General features: G+C 39.4%; 1 long non-coding RNA gene across 1 annotated transcript in view; it reads right to left on the bottom strand.

The window, feature by feature from the left end:
- LOC149796414 (uncharacterized) overlaps positions 1–16,245 on the bottom strand; it is a 48,938-nt gene that overhangs the window by 21,175 nt on the left and 11,518 nt on the right. The gene's annotated exons all lie outside the window — the stretch shown is intronic.

Here is a 16,245-nt window from a genome sequence, read left to right on the forward strand (position 1 = left end):
AATATATTTCTCTCCCATTCGATCTGGAGTGCATGTGCCGCCGCTATATTTGAAAAAACTATGATGAGTACAAGAATTGACTCCTCGTTGTTTCATCTCCCTGGCAAGTCTGTGTGTTGGTGCTAGCACAATAATATCATCGCGTTTCCGTCAAAATGATTCGATTACCCGAGTTGTCTTACCAGAACTTCCCGGCCCGTTCAAATAAACCGTTCTGTGTCTGGATACTGGATCATACACGGATGGCTCCGACGATAATTCTGATACTTCTGATTTGCGATAACTATCTTTAACCGCAACATCCACGGATTCACAATAACAATGTAGCATTTCCTTTTCTATTCTCCACGAACCCCATGATTCATCGTTGCTTGTGAAATGAGCCAGTAATTCTGAATATGTTTTATTCAAGTAAAACGAATCCGTTGCAACTCTGACCGCGGTGTTAGGAAATCTATTTATCATCGAGAGCAAATTTACAGAAACAAAAGCGAGCATTGAAGATCTCAAATGTGTATACTGAGGAAATTCTCCATCAATGTAACTAACAAATGTGCCCAACCGTGTTCCGTCAGACAAGTAAGCATCTTCCCGATTACAAAATATATTTCTCTCAGCAGCATCAGCAATTATTAAATCTAATTCAACATCATCCATAATCAGTCGTGAGTGATGACGTTTATGATCATATGCACAACCCTGAGTAAATTTACCGATTATTTTTCTAACGAGATCCTTTGCGGTTTTTTCGCTGTTGGTGAGTTTAATCCTGAGAATATTAGGAGCATTAACAACAATGACATCAGCAGGAACGTTTGCATTTCCGTGCATATTCTTCGATGACTTCATCGACACTGATACGCTCCGTTGTTGGTAACCAAACCGAAGTCTGCTTCCGATATGATACAATCGCTTCACTGACCGTCAACGATATAAATACGCGGTTGTCAAGCATATATCGTAATAACACTATTGGTGCCCAGCGTCGCTTCGAGAAGTGTATACCAAACCAAATATAACAACACAGATGAAGATTCTTAGCGAATTCAAACGACACTACACGAGCGAATCCTGTCAGGGGGAAATCAGGTAAAGATCCATTAATCGCCATTCCTGTCACCCTTTTTGTAGGATGTCCAAATCGCGTAAAATACTCGATACACTCGCCCATCCCGAGAAAACTTCCCGGATAACACGCGGTCATGTCCACGGAAATCATCTCGTTGATATCAAACTCAGTGTTCCATAAACCACCGTGACCATACTCGACACAACTCGCCTGGACATCTTCGAGAAACTCAGTGCGTGTTGGTTTCCATGAATTCTTTTCTCGAGCAGCTTGGGCAGCAACCGATGGCACTGCAAAACAATTGGTTAATAATTGCTCAGTGTTTTCTGCATATTTCGCTGAAAGTTTTTTCATTTCTTCATGAAGAGATTCTTTGCAATATAATTCACCGTTAGGCCGTACAAATTGATCATACTCGCCATCTTCAACGCTCTTAAACAACCACACTGACACGAGGTCGTTTTTACTTATCCAGTTGATAGCATCAAATATGTTTTCCCGGGAATTTTTCCCAGAGTTCTCTTTGACGAGTAATATCTCACAACACGATCTCGTGGAAATATTGTTACCGCGGAGGTCCAGGCATGAGCGTTATGATCAATAATTTCAAATGGTGTTCCATTTCCCTTATTCGCTGATTCATATAAACCTCTCCGGTTAATGTTTTTACTACCATTGGAAATTTTAATTTACTTGATAACTAAGCGACATCGTTTATTGACGCTCCTGTATCCTTGACCGATTCAGCCAAATTCGCTATTTTTTCACGTCGGAGATCAGTTAAACCGTTTCCACGCTTCACATTTTTAAAATGTTCTGTTACTCGCTCGGCTACACAATTCAGCTTTAAGAATCTGATCGGGGCAATATCATTAATGTTAGGTCTATCATTTAGTTGATAAATTCCATAAACAACCGCGGTCACAGGATACGATCGAGCGAAATATGGTCTGTCAATCCCAGTTAAAATTCCTGGTTTGGAATCTTTACTTAACACAGCGGTTTTTCCATTAGCAAGGACATGGTCACGAATGTCACGGATAATCCACGTATCGGAATCTGATTGCACAATAAACTTTATTCTGAAAAGATATTTCTGATTGGGGTAATCGATAATCGTTTTCGCTCGTGCATCGTTCATTGTAGCATCAATGACAGAGTCGTCGCGTACATTTTGAATGTAGACCACATGTGAGATGCTCCATCATCACGAAATTCTTTTTTGGCGTTCCTGATAATATCAATCAGATCAGTCAGGGCTCGCCTCCGCGAGTCAGGGGTTAGTCTGTCAAGATCAGATCAAATCAGTGTAAATGGTTTAAGGTAGGATGTGTGACTCCATGTGGCAAATCCTGCGTAAACGAATTCTGTGGGCAACATTCACAATGTGTTCGTAATGGTAGTTTAGGACCAATACCCTGCTTACGTTGTGGCGTCGGAGTCCGGAGCAAGACACAGTTATGTGCGATTGGCGGTGGCAAGCGATTCAGGGAACTCAAAAAATATTATGATTTAAAAAAACCAGACTCAGTCATTGGTAGAGTTATAGCATATGAAGAGGATTATTTAAATAAGTCTTCAGACAAATTATAAATTAGACAAATGCATTATTGTATAAATGAACCAAGAATTTGTCAGACATCCCATCATCAAGGATTATGAAGCAAATCGTAATGGCGTAGTTAAAAATTGTAGGCTGAAGAAACCAGTTGGTGTGGCTGAAAATGCTGGTTATCTTAGATTTACCGTTGGGAAGAAACATTATTACAATCACAGGTTTGTATTCGAATGTTTCTTTGGAGAGATCAAAGACGGTCTTGTGATCAATCATTCACTCGTGTTCAGCCCGACGAGTTCCAGCTAAAATAATCAAATCAACTTTTTTATACCGGTTTGAAAGCTGGATTTCGTTTGCTATGTAGACGCAGATAACAGAGATAACTCTGCGACGATTGTGTAAAAGTCAATTATGGAATTCCCTCCCCAACATTGCGCAACCCAAGTCAGACACCCTAGAGACTCATATGGAGATGTGTCGTCGCTAGTGCAAAACAAAACACCATTCTGGACTTGCTAGGATGTCATAAGACAACCTATATGTTCACGTAATTGTGTAAAATATTTTTCTTTGGTATAATATAATATTTGGTATAATGAATTATGAAAATATCAATGATGTAATTGTTGCTATTAAAAAATTAGAACATGACGGTATAAATTTATCTGATCATCTAAATCCTGAATAAATCATTTCTGACTTTGAAACACTGCAAGAGGCTAAACATGATGGGCGGTATATTCTGTCATCACAATATAGATTTATAAAGAAAATTCAGACGGCTATGTGGCAATCACTAGCCACAGTAAAAGAAACACGAATAAAGGAATTTGTTTAGTTGTCTCGTGCAATCGAAAAAATTAGGTCGAGATTATCTCTTGAATATGAAGCAAATAAAATCATTAATTCTCGTGTGAGATAATTAAGAAAAATTACATCAGATCGTGAAGCGATCGAAAATGAAAGTTGATTTTATCAAGTACGTGGAAATGAAATCGAAAGTAGTATGTCAGTCCACGTTGTTAATACAATTTTTTTTTCCTTCGCCGTTGATAGATTTCAATATTTTTTTTTTGGTTTCTCACTGACAATATATTTTTTCCACTGGATTTCCATGAATTTTACTAGCTAAGTACTTTCCGAATTGAGAGCGTCGACAGATTTTCAGTAAAAAATAAATTTATTATAATTCTGAGTGACAGTCAATACAAAAATATCCTCTTGCTTGCCAGAATTAATCAGTTTAACGATTGAGATCCTTAGGATCGCACAAGTAAATTTAAACTTACGGTTCAATCTCAGAAGTCTAACAAATGCCCGGATTGATCCGTTAGTTTGAAATTTATTCTTGACAATAACGGATTATGACACCGCAGATAAACCGGATTAACTGGTTCTTGCGTGATTAAAGACCCAGGTGGAACATGCGGAGCGAATGAGTATAAAACATACCCCTGTTGTGCCTGATTTGATACTGTTGTGTCTGTGTTGTAAGTTCCATTAACGACATCACAAACGAGATTAATCGCGACCACCGAGATATATTTACAATTTCCGGAGACATATGTCTTCCGTATCCTTCTGGGTCATTATTGTGTCAGAGGATGTTTGCCGGTTGCAGTTTTTTTTTTGTACCGTATACGTATGTCAGAAAAGAACTCATCAATGGTATCATTGACGGATTTTCTTAAGTCGGCTGCGTTATACCCGGGAAATTTAAAATTTTGCAGATTAGCTTCTTTTAATGAGTATGTAGTTAAAAATCGCTGTTGGTGGTCTGATTTTGCAATATTAATTATTACTTGAATTACGCGCTGGTGAAGATATTCCATGTCAGATACGAGCTGGTTAAATATTTCTACGTGTTTAATGATTTCGCCTCGCAGCGTTAAATCAAAAAGATGTTCTTTGAAACGCTGCCGTAGTCGCTGTAGTTGTGTGTTATGTTCTTGATTGATAACTCTAAAGTATACAGTGATATCACTTAGTGTAACACATACATACCTGTTTCCCTTCTTCCTCCTTCTTCTTCGGGAAGTCGCTCAATAACAAAAGTCCAATAAGTATTGTCCTTATCGTAAAAAGTAAAATCACTACCTATTCATGATTTTCTTATATCGAGTAAACGTTGTTTGCATGATGGTTCAACGTCGTGGTATGACTGCACGTCCGTGACATAATCAGACTTTTTTGGCTCTGGTAACGGTGGAGGTGTCGTGGTGGAATTTCTGGCCATCCTAACACTGTTCTGATCGAACTCTGATATATATTCACAGCGTAGTTAGGAGAGTTTATCTCGATTGTAGATGACAGCGTTGGTTTATGGGCTGTTATTGCTATTTTGGATTCTTTCCCGGTGATATTTTTATTTGACGTAATTCATCATTAATTTCTTCGATTTGATAGGACCCGGTTGGTAACCCACTGACGTTCCAGTCATGTGTACCATCCTGTTTATTTTTGTACGCGAATTCCAGCGAAATATTTGCTAGTAATCCACTCCGGTGGATGCAACTAACGCGGATACCTAGTATAGCATCCAGGATAATTACAAGTCGCCGGTATTTCTCTACGCACGTTGTATACGTGTCGACGATAGTTTTTAACTCTGATTGCCATTCGCGTACTTGATCGTATCTATATTGTTGTGCATCTAATGTTGTTGTTGACGCTGTCAATGCCATTTATTACTTTACGTAGTAACTAATTGAGGTGTTTCAGCTACAAACACCACCAGTAAGATGTTGCAGTCAATTTCTTAACAGCTGCTTCCAGCATAAATGTTTCTTCGGTTCCGCTATTTAATATGATAGTCACAACCCGGGAAAACTTGTCGGTGGAATATCGCCAGGGATACGTTGTAAATATCTCAAATTTTGCAACACTGAACACAGGCAGTCTATCATTCCAGTGACTGTTGCGGTATATTTGATAGTATTATTTTATTTTGACCATTTGGCGAATCCAGAGGATACCGTATATACGATGTTGGCAATATGCCCGGGAGTAACTCCAGGTGGGATTTTAATTAGATTAATTTTATTAACGATCTCAGGAATTCTACTTACGACATCTTGTGCTTTCTTCATTGTGTCAATATTAGTTTTGATGTCAGAAAGTTTTGTGTCAACGGTGAGCCGAGTGCCGAAGAATTTATCTCTGGATTCATCGGTTTTTTGAAAATTTCTGCGAAATCTTGCAAAATCGTTTACGTGAACGTCATACTCGGCCCGTAACGTGGATAATTTATCATCAACGGTACTATAGTTAACGTCCACGTATGTTTTCGTCGCGGCATCTTCGTCGGATGTTGGATCTCGTAGCACCGTTATCTTGTTTCCGTTCATGCTGAGTTCACCTGTCATTGTGTCACCGATATTTTTCAAGCGATTAGCAACACTTGCTGCGATTTGATCTTTGATGCCGGCAATTGACATACTTGAGTCTCTGATTTTTCCTCTATCAGTGAACACAGGAATGTTATTTGGAGTAGCTCCAATAGCCTACGAATTATTTCATGCCATTTGATATCGCTGGTTTTTAGTTTTCCGTATCGGTCTTGAAAAATAACGACCTCTAGGTCTATCCCGGACAACGATAAAAGATTGTCGACGTCATCTTTAGTTTGCGTATTTTGATAAATCCACGTGGTCACGTTTTTTTATATATACTTTTTATATCGCTGAGAGATCTTCCGTAAATATCAACTATTATTCTTTTTGTTTACTTTAAATTTCATGTTGTCGTGTTGTGTACACGTGCACGGCTTTATGAAGTGATTTAGTTGACGCTGATAACGCTGAAAGCACGTTAATTGCCTCACAACCACATATTGGTGGATCAGTTAGTGTTTGTGTTGGTAGCGTTGAATACCAGACTGGAATGGGAACGGAAGTGCTTTTCACTTTATGTACGTATTTTAGAAATTCAACTGGCGGAGCTAACCCGTACGAATCGAAATAGATAATTTTACGTGGATTGATCGCGTAAGCAACCCAGTGAGTTCCAGGACTATCGCTGTTATCGAGGATTAATAATTCCTGTTTCTGAATTATTTGGTTGTTGCGGTAATTGATCCCGCATGAAGACGCCTCTGAATTGTTTTATTTTTAATTGTTTAGCGGCATCGAGTAAATCAAAATTTGACATCGATGTTATCGTAGATAAGTTCCCGGTAGCCTTAAACCGGATCCGTTTGCGTATTTTCCCAGATAAGTCCCGGGAAGTCTGAAACCCGCTCCTTTTCTTTTGTATCCCTGCCCAGTTGCTTTCTTTAATACCATTCCAGCAGCTGCTCCAACAACACTCAATAGCGGGAGCGGTGGCGCTAATTATCGCCGGTAACGCCGAGAGAAGTGGAAATATACCACCGGTTTTAATCATGTTGCTGATGGCTTTTTGAGCGAAATTAAGTTGAACTCCGGTGCTTGCTTGCTTCGCTTTATTGAATTGTTTTAGTTGAGTTTTAGTCAACGATAATTTGTTTGGGCCACCATTAGCAATTTGATCCCGCGTTAGTGTTATCGTTGCCCCACATGCGCTCAAGTTTTTCGATTGTAATGTTTTCGCCTGATGAGGAGTCAAAGTAACATTAACGTGACTATATGGCATTTTTATAATAAACGCGATTGCTTTGATTGTCTACATGTTTTCCACTGGCGCATCAACGACTCTCATCCGCCCACTAGTAACTTCAAGTAACATTGCTTTGTCACTGTGTATGACTGCGATTGCTCTGTAACCAGGGTCGACACAACCAGCTGGCGGGTTACCAACATGAGCTCGGAAGTGTATATCAACGACAGATTGCTTGGATAAATAAAGATGCCCCAGCGCAATGTAATAAATCGGATACAGATTTGTAAGATCAAGCTGTGATATTTTTAGCCCAGTATCTATATTTGTATTACACACCAGGAATGTCAGCAAGCGATGATATACGCGCTCCACGTGATTTTGTGCGAATTTTAATGATATATCCTCAGACGGTTCTTGTTGTCCGCTTATTCTCAACGAAACATCGGTAACGTAGAATTGGTCAAATATCATATAAGAATGTTCTTGACTATTCAACCGGATTTTATTTTGCAGCGGAACAAAAATATGTCGTGGCGCAGAAACATCCTGCTTTGATGCTATATGCCAAGTAAATAAGCCTCTGACGGTACTTGGAACAGAGTATGTGGTTACTATAAGCCATGATAACAATGATTTACGCCTTGTTTTATAAAAGAGAGTAATCGCGTTTCCTCTGTGACCGATGGAGTTAATACCGGCATCCACAGCGAGAGTTCTGTTATATCTACTTTACCAGCATCGACACCAGCCCCTCGCCAGATCGCATCATTATCATCACCTTTTCTTACGAGCACAACTGTGTCTTTAGCTCCAAAGATGGCCTTTCTAATATCCCAACAAAATCCGAAGATGTGAGAAAGTGGAATCGCACACAAAAACTTCTTCTATTTCCTGACAACATTGCTTGGCGTGTTGCAAATCCCAAGTTGTGAGTCACATTAACACCTTTTATATAATCAAATGCACCAGCTGGTCTGTCTTCGAATCCAGGGTCAGCTGGCTGTGGATCAGATGCAGTTTTTCGTGGTACTTGTAACTTAATATATTGAATATGATCGGCGTTGTCGTTAATATCTTTAGCAAACATCATTTATGGACCAGATCATATTGTGTAATCATCAGAATATCTTGCTAGACCAATTATTGTTGTAGCAACATCGACATCACTTTGAATCGATTTGATATTTCTTCCATCAATCATATATGTGGCGCTACTAAACAGTGCCATAATCCCATTATTGACGAAACCAACTCGTGTATGTATTATTATCCGCCTTTACAAGTTCACCTTCTACTTCAATAAAAGCCTCAGCGGGTAAGAAATATCTATTTGTATTATGAACTTGAAGTTCAATACGCCCTCGTTGATTTGGTAGTCGCGCGTCATAGAAATAATATTGATAATCAATGTGAATTCCGGTCTCTTTTATGCATTCGAAATCGAAAAAGATGAAATTGCCTTACTTCTAGTCAGCTTCCTCCTCTTGGTTGGAATGTTATTTTTGAATATAGCGTTGGTGTTCCAATCCAAGATTTGGTGACAAATGTGACATCGTTTCTTTCCTGGACATATGTGTGCCTTAGCATTATTGGTACGTATGCCTTGTCCACAAGTAGGGTACAATCGCAGGAGTTGACAAGCACTTTTCTGCTGCAAGCCTTGCGTTTGTAAATGTTGTTGGTAACTGACAGGACTGACAAAACTGAGCTGACTTTCATGGCAATGCAATCGTTCTTGTCTTTCGTCCAGACAGGGTTGAGAGGCCAAACATCCTTCACATTTCGATTCACAATCCTTGTGTTGCTCTCGGTTGTTATAGCCCATAGTCACAGTTCTCACAATAATAACCGTATCTCAGGAATGGGGCGATACTGATAATGGAATCGAAATGTTTATCGTAATGATAGACGAGAATGTATTTTCCGTCTTTGAAATCTTTGCCTCGAAACAACAGAGGTCCTCGCACTTCTTGAGGGCGCACTTACAAGGTGTAGGTTGGAGCCAACACGTTTTGCAAATTTTGCATTTCAGGAATGCCACATGGTGTGTCTTTGGATAGCCACGCATGCTGTAACAGCAGTTGTGCTTCTCTTTGTTGTATGGCTCGCTTCGATATTCGAATGTTCGCCCAGGCTCTTTTCCATTGTGTCGTGTCGTTCTTGTCGGCATACGTTCGTCCCACAACGATGGCACAGGCTAAGCGCATCTTGTCTTGAGGGTTGTTAATCTAAACGAGGCTCTTTTTGGTGCTACGAATATCGTCCACCAATAACACTTTTCTGCGTTGTCCGGTCACTTTGGGAAGTGACACGTGGGTCATGAATAGTGTAGCTTTTCCATCGGTGATGTGAAACTTGTTGTTGGATTGTTGCACGAGATGAATCTTTTCGATGACTTTGAAAGGTGTCAATTGTGCTGAGCTGCTAAACTTGATCTAAACGGGTGATTTCAAACTGTCGTCATGAATGGAAAGTCTCAAGCGATCATCTTCTTTGGCTTCACATTGTCATTTCAGTGTGGTTAACAAAGAATACCACACATCGATGATGAACTCTTCTGCTTTCTCCAGTGGTACGTCGGACTTGAAATCTTTAAACTTCACCGTGTACGTGTAGGCCGTGGTTTAAATTCTCTAGAGGAGCGCTTTTCCGTCTCTCGAATGTGGTAGTACTTTCCAGGGTTGACTGGCGGCTGTGGTGAAGTTTAATTGGGTGTAGACTCTCTGGGTCTGGATTCTGGCTCACTCCTGTCATCTTCAAAATCGCTGGCATGAATTTGATCCAAGATCTGAGCTACTGTGCAAGGCGATAAATTACGTTTCTGCCTCTTACTTTCTTCTCCTTTCTCTACGACATGATGCGATCGTTTTATCTTGACAGCAAAAGTAAAATGACTACATTTTAAACGCCATGATCCCCTATATAGTCATGTCAGACCAGTGTATATATAAAGGGTCAGTGTCCTCCCTCTCATTATTCATTTCACTCTCAAATCGACCAGAACGATGGAAGAGCCTACAAAGATCGAACTTCTGATCAGAGCTTTGCGAGGTGTCATAAGAAAGGTTTCTTCAGAAAAGCCGACAGACAACTCCTCCTCCTTTTGATACAAAAGTCAAGATACTTGCCATATCTGTAAGAAGAAAGCGCATTGGGCTACAGAGTATCCAGACCATCAAAAGAGCAATACAGGTGTCAGAAGAGACAAAGGTCAAGATACTTGTTATCATTGTCAAGAGAAAGGACCTTGGTCTTCAGAATGCAAGAGGAAGAGAGGCGTTCAGAACAGGAAGAAGAAGTACCCTCCCAAGAGGAAGAACTTAGACCAATTTTAAGTACAGTGACCTCACGTCACCTAATCCATTCCTATTGTCCCTATGCTAATGGTAACTCCCACTGTCCCAAAAAGTCCCAAGTCCTTTTTGACTGGGATTTCCCTTGTTCCTATAAATCTTGTCCTCAAAGGGTCCCATGACCTTTTTGACTGGGATTTCCATTGTTCCACAATCGTCCCACTATACTGTGTTCGGGCACTTCTGAGGCCAGGAAGCGTCAGTTCATTGGGACATTTTTCGCAAGCTATGAAATCTTTTCGATTGTCCTCGATTATTGTTTCCATCCTTGAAAGGTGTTCGTTGAACCAGTCCTTACTGGGTAGTTCTTTCTTGTCAAACATGGACTGGCTGTACTGTAGATGGCACCCTTCATGGCGTTCCACTTGGCTGTAGCATCGTGATCTGGCAGGTCCTGGAGAGCCTGGTCCAGGGCGCACACAAATTCCTCCACCTTGGTGGGAGCCGAAATCTGCGCAGTGTTGATGCGAGGGCGACCTTTTTGTTTAAAGTGGTGAAGTGTGTGAGGCTGCATGCGCACCATGATGATCACCAAGGCGTGGTCGGAGTTGCAGTATGCACTGTGGTAGTTTCTGGTGGAGAGGAAGCTGTTCAAGGCGGAGCACCTGGTGATGACCATGTCGAGCTAGTGGCAGCGATGAGACCTGGGATGTTTCCATGACACTTTCTGTCGTGGGTTACACTTAAAAATGGTTTTTGTAACGCACAGGTTATGGTAGGTGCACAACTCCAGCAATCTTCGACCGTTTTCGTTGGTCTTTCCAGTGCCATGATGTCCGAGGCAGGTAGGCCATGACTCTTGGTTCGCACATACTCTGGCATTAAAGTCGCCAAGGAGGAATAGTGGATCGTCTTTAGGGCATCCTTTGATATGTTCGTCTTGCTGCCCATAGAATGGATCCTTTTGGTATTAAGAATATGTATGGGTGAGTGCATAGACACTGAGCATGTTGACAGGACCTTCAGCAGTGGCAAGGTGACAAGAGACACTCAGTGCCCCTGGGGGAGACTCAAACGAGGCTAGGAGGATATTTGGATGGCGAAGCCTTCTCCGTGCTGGCGGGGCTCCTCGAGTTCTCGACCCTTCCAGAAGAATATGTAGTTTTCCCCTCTGAGGGAGCCGCTCTGGTTTCCTGACGTTCAGCTATGCTGATATTTAGTCTGGTGAGCTCTCTGTCAATGATGGCCATCTTCCTAGTGTCGAACACCTGCCTGAGGTCGTCAGAGATTCATGTGCACATATTGCGCACGTTCCAGCTTGCGAATCGAAGAGTCTTAGTCTTCTTTGTTGGTTTTCTAGTTTCTTTGGTCTGGTGCGGAGTTTCCGTCTGTTGCTCATGCTGGGCAACACACTGATCTCTAGGCACCCACTGGAGCAGGCAGACGTTGGTGGGCCAACACCTTACTGACCATGGGCTGCCCGGCATAAGGCGGGCGGTAGTCGGCCAGTTGGACGCGATGATCTCTCCCACCGTCGAAGCTGACCCGTGGCGCCCCTTCCCTACGCCAATTTGGTAGGACTAAAAGTACGTAGGACTGCCAGTTTCTGTGTTGTTTCCTCACTCAGGAGCGATGCTGGAGTGATTTCTCCAGGGCGCAAGCCTGGGAATGCGTTTTTCATTTGCTATTACATTATTATACTGTGTGATTTAATTATAAAATACGAAAGGTAGAAAGGGCATTTCTGACATTGTAAATTGTTAATACATTAACAAATGTTTCTGTAGATAACGTACCACCTCATACCAAAATTATATTATAACAGTAGAATTTGCTGTGAATTTGCACGTATCACATTATAGAAACATGGCATCCCATTCGGTCACCATGTTTCCATAATATGACACGTGATAACCATGTGATTACATTAAAGGTTCGTAAATATGATTAGTTTTGTAATATTTTAAAGGCACAATAGTTCATAGTGTCTGTAATTTTGTGAATGTTACAGATCATGTAACTAGTGAAATGTGTCGACTTATAAGCTGAAATAATTCAAAATAACCTAGAGTTTGAGAAGATTAAATTGGGCAATTGATAAATAAACGAGAGAAAATGAATTTTTGTGGGGGCCCGCTTTAATTGAAACTTGTAGGTCACGAACTGTTACGGAAGCCTCACGTGACCACAAAAACGTATACGTCATCTTCGTCCAGTGGGCGGGTTATGAGTCACGTGGTTGTAATTTAAATATCTACTATAAACAAAAATGGCGGACACACGTGAGAGTCAAAAACGTAAAGGTCGCCCGCGCTTGTCGCTTTCCGAAAAGAAACGTCGAAAAACTGTCTGAGAAACCGAACGGGACTTATCAAGGATTCGTCTTGGGGACCAGTTTGTTCGATGGACAGCATTGATGTAAGAATTAGGCCTGGCATCAGACACTGAAATGGCGAAGTTGTTGTTGGACAGGTAAGCCAATGTCTGTGTTATATGGTGATACACATTAGTTTCCCCAGAATCAAGTGACTGTGATGCCTGTGTATAAGTGTTCTCCATTTTTCAATATCTTGATCCTACTATATGTTTGAAAGCACACTGTTTTATTAATACAATACAAGGACTTGCTTTGTAATATGCCCAAAATCGATGTGATCGGCCGATCAATATTTCACTCGGTGACTGCATTGTGTGCATTGTATGTTGGGGTGGAATATATTATTTACTTTTTATAACAGCGTGCTCATAAAGATCATTTTGTACACCTGTCAATTATCTTCGTGAGACAGGGATTTTTGAATTCGGCGAGGGAACTTAGATACATTTACAAGCGTTATCATTATTTATATCATATCTATCCCTCTCTCTCTCTCTCTCACACACACCCCTTAGGTTAATGTGACATCCACATTACTTGCATAAAAGTTTATTAACCTTATCATGTAAACGTGATGGAACAAATAATAAGATTTTATTGTACATATTTCAACTACAAGTAAATCTATTATAAAGCAGTGTATTGACTACAATTATAAAAGGATCTCTAAACATGATAGGAAAGGATGTTGTAGTGCTACCAGAATATATGGCTGGCAGATTGTTATCAGTTAAAGTTTTGAGCTGCAGTCAAGTTAGTTTTATTGATGTGAATTTTTTTAGATCTATTATTATGTATTCTTGCTTAAATGAAGTATTTAAGTTCTTAGTGTTTAACACAGTGCACAAAGAAACAGATTTCAAACATAACTTATAATACAAATGAATATTTAATTCATATTTTAAGTTACAAAGTTACAAAGAATATAGCAAAAGAGGAACCCAAGCATACAGAACCGACGGCCAGTACATTTTTATGCTTCACATCAACACCTGGCCAAGTGCTTTTGCAACATACTGAGAGAATGAAGACACCTTCAGTATCTAAAGTATTTGCTATTGAATCAGGAAGGTAAAAATGGCAAATTTCTTGCAGATTTTTTTTGTGTGTGGGTGGGGGTTGTCTTACAATTGTCATTCTCCTGAAAACAATGATGTAACAAATGCAATGCTGATAAAGGACATTATTATCACTGCTAGCAGGTTAAGTTCCCACTTCTTGCTTTTCTTAGTTTGAGTTCGGGAAAAAACCTTGAATTTCGCTTTCTCAGAAGTGGGGTTGGGTATTTCAACTGTGCCATTTGATGCATAGAAAAAGGCATAATTTGAACTGTCATTGTTTTGGTTATGCAAACAAGTTCCAGTATACTGTGGTGGATAACCCAATAATCACAGCTGAGTTTTTTTCCCACTCAATACTTAGAGGACCAGTGATTGTATATTGAAATTGTGTTTACATGCCTCATATGCTTTCTTTATGCAGTTTCCCATTTATACATGTATATATGTCCCACATGCAGTTCTTGCTAACACCTTCTTCCCATCTATCCACTTAGCTCATGATGAATGCACATAAGACATATTTAATTTAAAAACAAAATACTGAGATAACAGTTGAAGTTTGTTTTTGAAAACCACTGGCAGTTCATTAGAACTTTATTCATTAGGACTGGTGATACAACTTATTTGGGATTTAATTTACAATACTGTAAGTTCTTTTTAAATTTCATTTTTTATTCTTGGGAATTAAATGACTTGTTGGTTTTCACTCTTTACTGTTATAAAACTTTTGGAATTGAAAAGCTGTTTCTGTTTTGATGATTGCTTTTCATGCATTTTTAACTTTATTTTATCTACCTACTTTTCAAGGTTGCCAAACAAATGGATAATATGGCTTTATTACAATGGTCCCAAGACATGAACCAGTTTTGGTTTTCATGCAAGACTGCTAGCAGCTATGGACAATTTTTTGTGAGATTTCAGTCCTTTTATTTGAAACATATATGTAAACATTTGCTATTGTATACTTTTGTATGAAATCAAAATTACAGTGCATAACCCTTATCTTCTGATTTCTTTTACTGTATTTTTTATCCATATATATTCATCACCAAATCTTCTAGGTATGTAGTTTATTAAAAGTAATTTATTTGAAATATCAGAGTAATGTGGAATATTGAAGGAACAATGATCTGAGGAAAATTTGAATCCTGCTACGCTAACTATTAGCCAGTTCTACAATGTAGCTTTCGCTTTATGATATAAATCAAGTTGTCCTATCAATATAGGGTCACCATGACAAAAGAGACCAGCTTTAGGTGCTAAAGGTATTGATTGTGGCATTCTTTCAGAGTATCTTGAGGAGTGTCCTAAATCACATCACCAATACACATGAGTAGATCCTCTCACATGGCCAAGGCATTAATAAATGTCTTCATGAACCTTACCTGGAGAACGAAGAGCTGACAAAGCCTTGGCTTGATGAAGATGATCCCAAGAAGGAAGCCAAAGTGCTGAAAACCTTGGCACAGGTGCTCTTGGACCAAAGGTTCCTAAACAGTGGAGTATTATTTAAATTTCAGGTATGCCATTTCAGGATTGCAACAATTGCATGGTATTTAAAAGAAAAATGTGAAGACCACTTTAAATATTTTTATTCTCAACTAAATAATAAATTACTGTATATATTTACCATTTGAAGATCTGAATAAGTTTGAATTCATAAGATGTGTGCACATGATACATGTATAGTGACTCTCCTTCTCAAGTCTTTGGTAATTTCAGGTATAATACATGCAAATCAGGTATAAACAATTCCATGACACTCTATTAATAAACACTTCAGTAAAGATTTTATGTATGCAAAAATTACAACAGTAATGATTATTTAATAACTGTATTAATCTGTTAGCAGATTACAAATAACACATGTTACAAGATACATGTTTTTGATAATTGCAGAAGCACTGCTGAGCTTGAAGTTTTTCATCAGCACATCATGATGTACAGTGCCAAGAGATTTTCATACATCCCTCCTGTGTACAGGATTAGGAATGAGCTAGCTGCTTTGGATCACAATATCCATAGTGGCTGAGGTGTAATAAGAAACAAAGAAAGGGAGATAGTGTAAGATTGTTTCACTACAGGACATTAGAAATAATTTTATATATTGATTGTGCATTATGATCCCTGCCTGGAGATCAGACGAATGGAGTATTATTCACATGTACAAGTCATGAAAACTTTGTATTAGATACAAGTCATTTTGCAACAATTGGCACACATTTATATTTGTGGTAAGGAATCTTAATATTTTCATGCATACATATCTTGTAATTAGTATTGTCATCATTCTAGCGGATGTTTATTTT

Source organism: Sinohyriopsis cumingii, chromosome 6 (assembly GCF_028554795.1).
Source record: "Sinohyriopsis cumingii isolate HCF-2022 chromosome 6, ASM2855479v2, whole genome shotgun sequence".
Classification (NCBI taxonomy): Eukaryota; Metazoa; Mollusca; class Bivalvia; order Unionida; family Unionidae; genus Sinohyriopsis; species Sinohyriopsis cumingii.